This window comes from Larimichthys crocea, chromosome XVIII (assembly GCF_000972845.2).
Source record: "Larimichthys crocea isolate SSNF chromosome XVIII, L_crocea_2.0, whole genome shotgun sequence".
NCBI classification, from domain to species: Eukaryota; Metazoa; Chordata; class Actinopteri; family Sciaenidae; genus Larimichthys; species Larimichthys crocea.
Window position 1 is genome coordinate 912,172 of NC_040028.1, and position 12,984 is coordinate 925,155.

At 42.1% G+C, this 12,984-nt stretch overlaps 1 protein-coding gene across 3 annotated transcripts in view; it reads left to right on the forward strand.

Annotated features, from left to right (window-relative positions):
* peak1 (pseudopodium-enriched atypical kinase 1) overlaps positions 1-12,984 on the forward strand; it is a 94,184-nt gene that overhangs the window by 47,989 nt on the left and 33,211 nt on the right. The gene's annotated exons all lie outside the window — the stretch shown is intronic.

A 12,984-nucleotide genomic window follows, 5' to 3' on the forward strand; every position in this document is an offset into this window, starting at 1 on the left:
GCCTTGTAGATCCTCAAAAATACGGGAAAAAACTATGACATTTCCTGCTGCTCCACCCCCCCAAATTACAAGATGGGGTCACATTAGCTTCCTCACCCCATGTACCTCCACCCCAGACAAAAGTCACTTGTCAGCAGTTGAGTTAGGAGTTGTAACTTGCAAAGACATGAGGCCTTGTGAGTGTGTGGCTCCAACTACTACTAGACTGTTAAAACAACAGAAAACATAAAAACAGTCGGCAATGCACCTTTTATCTCTACTGCTACTGAATCCACCTGAATATGGACCTCTCTGCTGCATTTACCCACTCTACTCACACTTTATGTAACCATATGTAGCATATGTAAATACACCACCAAGTCTGTTCCGCTCTGTCTGTATGCAGTGTCAGCACATTATCTAGCCCTTGTATATTGTGTTGTAATCAATGACAGTATAAAGAATGGACAGAGCCTGAGTGACGTCACCTGTAGGCTTCTGAAGTGCTGTTTGAAGCTGAAAATATGCTGCTCCGTCCGCCTCCCGGCTAATCTAAATATCAGCAAAGGCCAGTGTTGGGCAAGTTACTCTAATGTAGTAAAGTAACTAGTTACAGTTACTAGTTACTTCTCCCAGAAAGCAACTAAAATAGTTACTGAGTTACAAATTATAAAAATAACTAGTTACTTTGGAAAGTAACTGTTGTGTTCTTTCAAGTAATTTTTTTAAGAAAAGAATTTGGAGCCCACCTCCATCCCTCTTTGACGGAACTTAAAATACATGTGCGTGTTCAGTTATTTATGATATATACTATACTTCCATTTAAAGAAGGCTGCTTTTGGACTGTTCGGGCTCGCCATTCCTGTTTCTCGTTGACTTACATGAATGTCCTGAGTCGTCTTTGTGTGTCTGACAGTTTGTGTAAGCAACACCCGCCCAACTCCACATCTGATTGGCTTACCATGGAATTTTACGCAACCTCAGCCATCATAGTAACGCGCCACAGTAACGATAATGGTGTTATAATAATGGGAAGAGTAATCAATTAGATTACTCGTTACTGAAAAAAGTAACGCCGTTACTAACATCGTTATTTATAGCGCTGTTATTCCCATCACTGGCAAAGGCGTGGATCATTGGCGGACCTGAGGCGGGTCAAATGACGTCTGCGTGCTCTGATAACCCATCTGTGATGGCACGTACTTGTCAATCAAGTGGTGATGCTATAATTTTGTGCAACTTCGAGCCTGAACCCTCATTACAGGGGAAATTAGCTATAGAGACCAAAACTGTTTTTTGTACCAGGCTGTAAACATGTTTATTTCTGCTGTGAAGTTTGAACGTTGGACATTTGAACATGGGGACTTATGGAGACTGACTCACTTCTGCAGCCAGCCTCAATCCTAATGTGTGTGCACTTTAATGTAGTCCTGTCTGCACTAGCTTTATGCAGCACCATGGCCCTCGTCTCATTTCTTTGTGTACTCTGCATACTGTTGAAATAACCATGACCAACGACCTTTTAGTCATCTGGCATAGGATCCAGCCCTCTGTGACCCGGATAAGGATGAGCAGTTACAGGAAAGGGATGGATGGCATCTTTTAACTGCATCATCTCATCATGCACTGTTTTTCTACAGTGGCATGACAGCACATAAATCAGCTATTACAGTACACTGCTTATCTCCATGAACCAACTCTTAAAATGTGCACAGCATTTGCATTTTCTTTTGCAGATTATCAGAAAACTCAGTTCACATTATACATTTAGATGGAAACCAGACAACAGCCTTACCTGCTCACAAACTCATATTCAGACACAGTTTGTTCCCACCACTCACTCACTCACACATAAAAGCACACACATTATCGATTTCCCATCTCTCCATCTAGTCAGTCAAACAACCAGACAGATTGGTCTGCCGGAGTCAGGATCTGTTTAACCAGGTGGAAACGAGTTATAGAGATGAGGGTGGAGTGCTGGATGCTCCTCTCTGGCTGAACTGGAGTGGATTGCCAGACGCGCAGTGGCATCGTCTGACAGGTCCCAAATGCTTCATCTCCCTCAGAATGAGTATTTCTCTGGCATGTCAGTTCACTGAGCTATAACTGATGGCAGAGGCCTCAGGTGTATAGGATGGATGAAAGAGACGAAGGATGGTAGGATGGGAAACTTACCTTTGTTTAACATTATGTGAAATGCTGGCAGTCAGAGCAGCAACACTTGATTTAGTCTGTTCTTTGTGTCAAATAGATTTATGTAAAGTAAGTACGTATTCGAAGAAGAGAAAGTTAAGATTCCTATGTTCTGTCTGCTGTTCAAACTCTTGTAAAATTAACTTATATTTGTCTCCAGTTAAATTGGGTAGGCATTTCATCTCAATATTTGATAGATTCTTGATGATTGGCCCTCGTCTTTTTCTTTGTTGCGTGACTGTTTAAATAGAGAGGTTGTCGTAATTGTTCTCCTATTGCACAGTGATTGCGTTCACCTTATTGTTCCGATCTCGGCTGGTTCGCTGCATACTAAACTGATTTCTTGGATTATCTTTTTATTTGTAAAAAGTTAAAAGAATAAAGTTCTCCCCCCATTCCTCGTTCCTCAGAAGTTATTCTTGTCTTAGTACAAGTCTGGGTGTCACTCTGCACTTCCACTGGGTTTGTGTCTTGGGGGTAGTGGCATCGAGCATCAGGTGTTGTGTGATATCTTGCCTGGCACTAAACCAGACAGTGTTTGCTGCTATCAAATTCGGAGCAGATGGTCGCAGATTGAGGGCCAACACTGCATCTCATCTGAACGGCTAACTCTTCTCCAGCAAGCAGTGGGAAAAAAAAAAAAAAACTCCCATCAAATCTTTGTTTTTAATGAGGCAAAGCTGGTTGGTGTTTGTCATCTGTGCGACTGGTTTGTTGTTGTCACATTTTTGTCATTTAGAGAGAAAGAAAGCCGCAAGACACCACTGGATTTTCAGCATTTTAGAGGGTCTATAGGATTGACTGATTCATGGAAGTGTGTGTGTGTGTGTGTGTGTGTGTGTGTGTGTGTGTGTGTGTGTATTGTTCTGTGTAAGCCAGCAGATGCAGTCATCTTTGTACAGCTGTAAGGTTTCTTTACATCTTCCTGTGACCTACACACAGATGAGAATGTGTGACGGCACAGATGGGAGCGCTCGTTTCCTCTGAAAACACAGATGAAACCAAAGAGAGTGAACAGAACAATGAAAGAAGCAGCTGAAGTTATTCAGTCTCGAGCTGGAAGGATTACTCGATTGACAGAAGAGTTCAAATCTGCAACTATTTTGATAAGCAGCTCTAGTTATCAGTTGTAGCAGTCTGTTAACACACTAGTGTGTGTGTGTGTGTGTGTGTGTGTGTGGGTATGGAACGCTGGTGCATCAGACACATTAGCTGTAGATTTGAACTAAGGTGACAGTGGCAATGGATCCAGAAATCATTACAGTTTATGGAGGGACTGCACACCAGTGGCAGCAAGCTGTTTGGTAAGGTGACGGCCTAACCATCAGGAGCAAGTTAGGGTTCAGTGTCTTGCTCAAGGGCTTTTTAACAAGTGGACAGGAGGAGCAGAGGGCCAAATTGTGTTATGTAACCAGAGGCAAACAGCAACACGGCTTACTGTGTGAACAAATAAATGATTCACAGTGTTTGTTTGTCTTCAAAGTCTGCATCAAGTTTTCTATAGAGGCAGACAAATGACGCCGTCTCCTCCTGTAAGTCTCTAGGTGTCTATGTGGACAAGCAGGTGTCCATATTCTTACTCATGTTTTTCATTCAAGACTTAATGTTGTTTTTATTTACTAAAAACTTTATTGTCCTTACGAGTAAATGTGTGGCTGTAGATACACAGATACACGAAAACACATAACCACAAGTATAGACATTCAGTACATATCCCATACACATCGCTCCCCTGCCCATGGCGGTTACCAGGGTGCTGTGTTGAGAGATGGTATGGTGGAAGGTACAACACTCCTGCCACAGCGGGCATGTTTACAGGCCAGGGACCTGGATCTGTGACCGGATGGGAGCAGTATGAATGATGAGTTGAGGGGGTGACGTGGGGTTGTGTGCTATACTGAGTGTTCTGTGTGCAACGACTTGTTGAGGTCACAATATGTTCATATGTGATGGAATTGCATGGAAATGGATTTGAAGTTACCAAGTCAAGGCTGTGTTTGCTGGTCAAATCTTAGTGATAGATTTTGTTTATTTGTGTGTGGTCACCTGCCACGTTTGGGTTTTGGCGATGGTTGTTCTCCGAATTTAAGTCTGTCAGTCGTATTGTTTGGAACAGAGGGGGACGGAGGGAAGGCACATTTACATATCTCAGAGGAGAGAGCAAAAGTGAGAAAAAGCCTGCAGGAAAGCAGCCTGAATAACTGAGTGGGTAGGAACAAGAATATGGAGAGAGAAGAGACGGAAATTGAGAGCCAGAGGGGTAAAGACAAACAACAAAGACATTTTTTTTGAAAGAAGGAGAATAGAGTAGGAAGACAGTGAGATTGGAAGGAAGAGCCTCAGTCAGTGCAGAGAAGGAGTTAAGCTGGAGAGGAGGACACACTGAGGGGCAGGTTAACAACACTTCACTTTTTACAGCTACTTCCTCTAGAAAGAAGGCTTTGTGTCCGCAAAGGCTGTGTATCCCAGTTGAGTTTAATGCTATTTTGATCAAATTCACACAGGCCACATGTTGTTCTCCAAATTTATCGTAGTTGAACTGAATGCTTCTAAACCGCAGGCGCTCCACACACATGCACTCAATTCGCTGTGTGGTCCTCGTATTTACAGTTGCACTGAGAATGTATGCTGAATGCTCACTCATGTTGTAGGTAACCTGTTGACACACCAGGAGGAATGGGATCCCTCTCAAAGCTAAGACATGACAGAACAGCAGAAGACAAGGAACAGCACCGGCTGGTCCATGATCTGGTCTTGAACACGTTTGGTTGTCACCAGTGGCAATAACACCAAAGATCATCACTTGTATAATTTCTCCAATGTGCCTATTAATAAAGTTTTCCTGATTTATTTCAGATTTAGATAAGTTCCCTTTTAATAAGTAACATTTTAAAAACACAATGTGCCGTGCAAACCCAGAGTGGTTGTACAGTCACTAAAAGAGATAAAGGTATTTGGCACATAATTTATAGTGATCAAATTTGTATGATTTTAGTTTGTTTATCATTACAAGTATTGTTTATTTATTATTATTTATTTAACCGGCTGCAGGGTGGCTGTGGCTCAGGAGGTGGAGCGGGTCGTTCACTAATCAGAGGATCGGGGTTCGATCCCCTCCAGTCTGCATGTCGAAGTGTCCTTGGGCAAGATACTGAACTCTAAACTGCTCCTGAATGTGTATGAATGGTTAGCTCCTAAAACTGATGAGCAATTGGCACCTTGCATGGGAGCCAATGCCATCAGTGTATGAATGTGTGTGAATGGGTGAATGAGATATGTACGTGTAAAGCGCTTTTACCATTTAACCATGAAGAGGCTTTAGTACGACTTAACACATTAAGATTCACTGCGAAGACTTCATCACATTTCTTTACTTACTCTTTGTCAGAATAATCCAAAACTAAATTCTCCATGCACACAAAATGACAATGTGAAATTGGTAATCTTCCTTTAAAGTGGCAGGAAATCTAAACATGTCTGCTCCTCAACAGACGGTATAATGTGCAGAGCAAAGAGCACTGTGTGGACACGTGTCATTGAGCATTTACAAAAGTGTAGCACAGGTAGATGCAGCGTTCATTCCCACACACACATACACACACTGTGCTGTTCCACAGGCTCCATGCATGAAACTGATTTCAGCTCCACACTCCAACTTCAAGCTGCCACTGTAATGAAATAATTGGTTCAGTTTAACATAAATGATGACAAACTAGAAAGTTCTGCTTTCTCCTGAGACATTTCTGAACCACTGCCAGATATTCCATCACGGTTACTTCATTAAACAGCATGAAAACACAGCAGTCAAAGTGCAGCCATGAATCCCATTATTACACTTAAAGGCAACAGATCAGCAAGTACTATTGTGTCTGCTACACTGAAGACAAATCTAAAAAACCACAACTCTAACTGCTACACAAATGTAGAGTGTTTGGAAATCATATATTGCACATTAGTTTAGAATAGAGATGCCTCTATGTTCTGTGCTTTCCATGTTTCTGAGCACATATTAATCTCATTTTACAGAATACAATCATATCTCTGATGGAGAGCAGTCGTCGCTCCACTTCAGACAGTCATCCGTCTTTATACATCAAGGATCCATTTAAATCATTGACACTAATGCTATGGCCTCATTAAATATGCATGGCGAGCAAGTCAGTGATAAACAAAAACAAGATGGAGGAGAAAAACTAAGCAGACGGCAATAAGTGTTTGACCAGTGTAGACAGATTACAGCCTGTGTGCTTCAGAAGCAATAAGCCCCACGAGGCTGTGGCTCACCTCGCTGCTTAAGCCTTCTAAAGTCAGTGTAAATCACAGCTTGATTTTATAAAGAGGTTTCTACTTACCTAATAACATTTCATGAAATAAATACACAGCAACAGAAAGTGTAATCAGCCATTGATAAGAAATAATCGCTCTTCCACCAAACAGTGTTGCAGGGTCCCATCTCTGACATTATTTTTCTCCGACATCAGAGAGGTTTTGGCTAGTGGTGCCTCACAAGCAGTGGTTAGTGTGGCCTGCAAGCCTGTTTAACGGTCCCGGCTCCGTTTTTTGGACATTTCTAGCTCTTACATTTTCTGCTATCAGTTTCAGCGTCTCTCTTTGTTTTTTATCCTCCTCCTCCATCCTGTCCATCTCTTTCATCCACACTTAGCCACACAGTTATGCAAAATTACCAACAAAATCTGACATGCACCAAATTGTTTGTAATGCAGTCACAGGTGTGTGTTCAAACACAGCTCAGCCAGTCAGAATCATTAACTGGAACTATCCATTTTTGAAAATGTATTTGTAAACTTTTAAGACATGACACGTGGTGTAAAATCAGGTCTATGTCCAGTGATTTCAAAGAATATTTGACAGTCAGATCAGAGAATGCTGGACAAAGAAACAGACTTCCATCTAAAGAACATATGCACGACTGCACCTTGTTTTCTAATAATTCCCTGTGGCTCGTGGCTCGCTGCTGCCTCCCATCTCACCAATCAAAGTTGCTACAGAGTCACACTGTGTACGGACACACACACACACACACACACACACACACATACACACACACACACACACACACACCGATAACACACTGCCAATATCATAGAACAATCAAACAGGGATGGAGAAAACTAATATTTAAAGTAATGTGTGTGTGTTTTCTGTTTATGCACTACATCCCGTCTGTTGTGCCGCAAATGTTTCGGGTTTGTACTGAAACCAATTTGCTGTATTGTAATTCATCATATTTCAGTTGTGTAATATTTGTTACATAATGAAAGTAACACAGAAATAGCAGTCCATTATTTGGCTGACAGCCATGAGTTGGAACAGGAATATAAGCACAGATAGAATCATTTTCATGTTCAAACAGAAATGACAGAGATGATTGCATAACAAGAGGGGCTGCTTGTTTCGGCGTGTCTGTAGTCATCATATTTTAATGATGCGCCCTGCACTGTGAGCTCTGAACTTCAAAAAAGAAAATATTTTTGGGGCAGATGGGATTGTTGGTGTTCCTCGAGGCATAACTGTCATCCCAGATTAAATGTAACAACATGGAACTACTTTTTTTTTGCCCTCGGCCTAATGAGAAACTAAAATATTTAAATATTTCAAATATTCTATAAGTACATTTAGCTGGCTGGTGGAGGCAGTGTCATATCAGCGCCCACTGCAGAGGGGAGGGAGATGAAATCAAAACAACATGGAATTTTAAGCGTGGCTCAGGGAGAAATAAAGAATTCTGTCAGATCCACTGCTCCGGGTTTCTGTCAGTGGAAAACTATATGTGACACATATTGTGTAACAGATATTTCTTGATTCTCAGAAGCATGATCAGAAACACAAAAGGCTTGAAAAACTGAATGATTGTATTAGAATGCAGCCTGAGAGCCGCTCTTCATAATTCCCTCTAGCTGTTTGGAGGAAAGTAAACACAATAAGGAGGCTTTATCTTGATTTCAAAAGAGAACTCGTCCTTCTGCCACCCATTCTGCTCTATCTGTCTGTCTGTCAGGGCAGAAATGATGGAGTTACAAAGAAAGTCTGTCTGGTGCAGATCTCATAAAAGCAATTTAGCGTTTCCTCAGTGTGGAAAAAATGATTTGAATGCACACGTTAATGCCACTTGTTTTATGACTTTCTCTGCTGTCCTTTTTTTTCTTTTATGAAAAATACTTGTGCAACAGCTGCACTACAGCTGTGCAAAACAAAGTCTTAAATTCATCCTGTTGTGTTTCGAGAAAGACGGGGGCCTCGAGTTGAGAAATGCTATTGTTGTAAATGAGCAAAATACTACTAGGGAGCATCCTATATGGAGAAAGGCATATTCATTTTTCTTGGGCTGTACTTGTGGTCATCCATGAAATTTTGAAAGCCTGTCACAGTGATGTCATGCTTACATGTCACATTACTGTCAGGTTTTGAATAATACTTGTTGAATCACAGCACAGTCTTTGTTTCCTGTGAGGATGTGGCCTGGGCAGCCCAAACGGCACAGTCTTTGTTTCCTGTGAGGATGTGGCCTGGCAGCCCCCCCCCCCCCCCCCCCCCCCCCCAGAGTTCCTGCTTCATTGTGTCTATCCCTGGGCAGGTACTGGGTGTTGTCATGGTAACATCCTTCCGTACAGGATCTAACACCCGTGACCTTGTTAGATGGATGAGCAGACAGAGTCACCCACCCCTGTCGATATCAGCCTTTCAGTGAGTCGCAGCTCTAGATTTATTTGATGAAATCCAGGTTTAGGTCACCCAGACAGAATCATCATCGTACATACTGTGGCTTAAGGTGATATTTATATGGAAGGCCAGTGTTTATATTGAACCCATATGTTTTAAAAATTGTGTGTTCAGGAAGTCATTTTGCAATGCTTGTGTGTCCATTAAAGAATTTGCCTAGAGCAGGCTTCAGAGTTTCCTGTGTGTAAGGCTTGATTTAATTGGTTATTATGAAAGTAGATTAGTGCCATATATCTGAAGAAGAGCAGACTATGATTTGCACTTGTAAAACCCGTAATTCGCAACTTGTGAATGCGCATCTCGCAACTTGTGAACGCGCATCTCAGAGTTTGTAAGTGTAACTTCAGATCCACACATCTGCAAAACGCAAACTGCAAGCATATTTCCAACTTGTGAAAGCGCATCTTCGAATTTGCACTTGTAACTTCAGATCCGCAAAGCTGCAACAACTGATTTGCATGCGCAGGTTCCTATTTGCTCGCTCAGTTGCGTCATCCTTCTCACGTGTTTTGGCACGATTCACTCGGATGGATTTGAAGGAAACGATTTGGCGCGCAGAGACCAGGAATGCTGTTCTACCACTTTGTCCAGAGGTGGCAGTGTGGTTATTGGAACTATATCAATTAAACGCGCTCAGTGGTGTGGGTGGGTGGTGGCCATAGATAAGAAATAGACGCCGCATGAGCGGGTGGGGTCGGTGGGCGCGAACGAAACGGCGCCGCCGTAGGTGGGCGGGCAGGAGGCCGAAATAATACAAGGAAAGGGATCGGAACCAAAAGCGCCTCACTAAATGTCAAGGTAATTGGCTCACACCCCCACACACACTACAAGAACGGGGAAACAAACAGGCACCAAAAAACAACGTGAGGGACGGTAAGGGAGATTAAAAGGGGACTCCTGGGAAGCACCAAACCACGTAGGGAGGGGTAACTGGCTGGAGGGACAGCGACGAATGGGGTGCACGGGTACGGGGAGAAATAAGAAAAGGAGAGAGAACAGGAAGCGGTGGCGCGAAGAACCAAGCTGAAAGGGTAGAGGGAACAGGAGGTGGGGACAGGAGAGCTAGAGAGAGAGAACGAATGGTGAGGCAGGCGGAGTACATGTAGAGTAGCATACAGAGTAGATAGAGACAGAGCACGAGAAGAGTATTGCAGAAGTACAATCGTAAGAGTATAGAGAGTAGTAGAGAAGCGAGAGTAGTACTGATAGAGTAGAGAGAGAGAGCGGTGTGAGAGGGGGTGGGGTGTGTTGGTCTAGAGGGGAGAGATCAGATAGATGGGACATACAGCAGAAGACGAACACACACACACAACACACACTCAAGCGAGAAGTGGGGTGGGGTGTGGGGTGGGTAGGGGATAGCCAGAGCGGAGGAGAGAGAGAGAGAGATATAGAGATAGAGATAGTATTACGAGATACGATAGATATATGAGCATATAGATCGAGATAGAGTAGATAGAAGAGATAGCGAGAGCACTACCACACACCACACACATATCTGATCATATATATCTAAATCTAGATATATATGATATATCTATTATCTATCATATATATATAATATATATATATATATACATATAACATATAAAGTAAAACCCTCATGTCACATCTACATTCAGGATGTGGTTATTATAGACACAGATTATAATGTTATATATAAAATATTCAATTATTATCATCACAGTAACAGTGTTACACACATTAGTAGCTGTAAACACTCAGCATAGAAAAATACATACGTTGGTTTGGTGCTTACATAAGGAGTAAACATTTATAATATCACTTTAAAAGTTACATACGTTGTTTTTTGGTGCCTGTTTGTTTCCCAGATATATTAGTGTGTGTGTGAATGGGTGTATAAGAGACATTACTTAAAGAACTTTGTAGAAAGGCGCTTTATGAAGTTCAGTCCATTTCCTTGTATTAGTTTACGGGCAGATCTGCCCGAACCAATACGCGGCGCCGTTTACGTATCGCGACCACGACCAACCCGCTCAAGCGGCCGTCTATGATATATGTCTATGGCCAGCCACCCACCACCACCACTGAGCCGTTTATTGATATATTATCCAATAACCACACTGCCACCTCTTGGACAAGAGTGGTAGAACAGGCATTCCTGGTCTCTGCGTGCAAATCGTTTCCTTCAAATCCATCCGAGTGAATCGTGCCAAAAATCACGTGAGAAGGATGACGCAACTGAGCGAGCAAATAGGAACCTGCGCATGCAAATCATGTTGTGCAGCTTTGCAGATCTGAAGTTACAAGTGCAAATTCGAAGATGCGCTTTCACAAGTTGTGAAATATGCTTGCAGTTTGCTTTTTGCAGATGTGTGGATCTGAAGTTACACTTACAAACTCTGAGATGCGCGTTCACAAGTTGCGAGATGCGCATTCACAAGTTGCGAATTACGGGTTTTACAAGTGCAAATCATAGTCTGCTCTTCTTCAGATATATGGCACTAATCTACTTTCATAGTTATCTTAACAGCACACCACTTATTATCAATGGATTTGATGGTAGTGTGGTATTCAAGAGCTTATTGCAAATGGACTGGTCAATCAGGATATAGCAGATTTGAATACTGGTGGATTTTCTCTGTCTCTAATAGATTCATGATTTGCATTGAAGTGTTCCACCGAGAGGCTTTATTCCATCTCACCTTTTGAATATCGTTAACATTTATCCAAAGGGTGTTGGTCTGTATAGAATAGGGTACTTTTGCACTGCGTAATTAAAAAAACAAAAGGATGTGGTTTCCTAATGCAACAAAGTTTGACCTGGTGGGCCAAGAAAACAGGATGCGGATGTAACATGAGACCATGCCCAAGTTTTCAAATGTCAATCTTTGTTATCTGGGCGGCTGTGGCTCACAGGCAGAGCGGGTCGTCCACTAATCAGCTGATCGGCGGTTCGATCCCCGGCTCCTGCGGTCTGCATGTCGAAGTGTCCTTGGGCAAGACACTGAACCCCAAGTTGCTCCCGAAGGCTGTGCCATCGGTGTGTGAATGTGTATGAATGGTTAGATCCTTAAACTGATGAGCAGTTGGCACCTTGCATGGCAGCCAATGCCATCAGTGTATGAATGTGTGTGAATGGGGTGAATGAGATATGTAGTGTAGAGCGCTTTGAGTGGTCGGAAGACTAGAAAGGCGCTATATAAGTACAGTCCATTTACCATTTACCATTTAAGACTGAATAGTGTGAATTTTGAAAGCTGTTTTTTGGATGTAGGTTGATTTACGTATTAAACAAGGGAAACACTACATACATTATTTAGGCTAGTTGTTGTTGCTGAATATTGATAACAGACATCTTTATTGCTTATATATAGTGCCATTAAATGTCGAGTGTGTAGGATTTTAGTGGTGTAATTGCTGCATTGCAGTCTCCTCACATCTTGTGTCTGCCTTATTCTGAAAATAGAGGCCCATAATCTTACACACTGCACCTTTAAAAGAGTTTTTGTTTTTGTTTGGCAATGTACTCACTTTAAATCTGAAATTTCATATTCAAGGTTGTTTACATTCACATTCAATATAAAGAGTAGAAATAGCCAGTTAGGGCTGCCTGGTCTTACTCTTTTGCATTGCTATGCTCTGGATCATTGTCTTACTGAATTGTTCCACACCTGTGGTGACCATTTATTAAAGAGCTATTTGTCCTACACTGTCCATCCAGTATGGATGTATGTACCCACAAACATTGTTGTTAGATTTCAGTCCAGTTTGCAGTTTTACAGAGCCAAAACAAGACAAAAGAATAAAATGTGTTATTGTTGCTCTGCTTTCAGAGTAAATATGTGAGCCTGAAAAGCTCTGCCTCCATGCCACTTGTCAGACTTGAGTGCGTGTGAAGTCAGCTGAAGCTTTGATTTCAATTTTCCATGTAAGCGATGTAGTTGACAGGATTTGGGATGTTGAGGTTTTGATTCGGTGACAATATCAGCACATTTATCTCACCTAAGCCTGGCTGAAACGGCCAACAACAACACAGGACAGGAATTCAAAAATAAGCTCTCTTAATCCTCTTCACTTCTGCCTCTCTGCTTTTTGAGTCTTAGA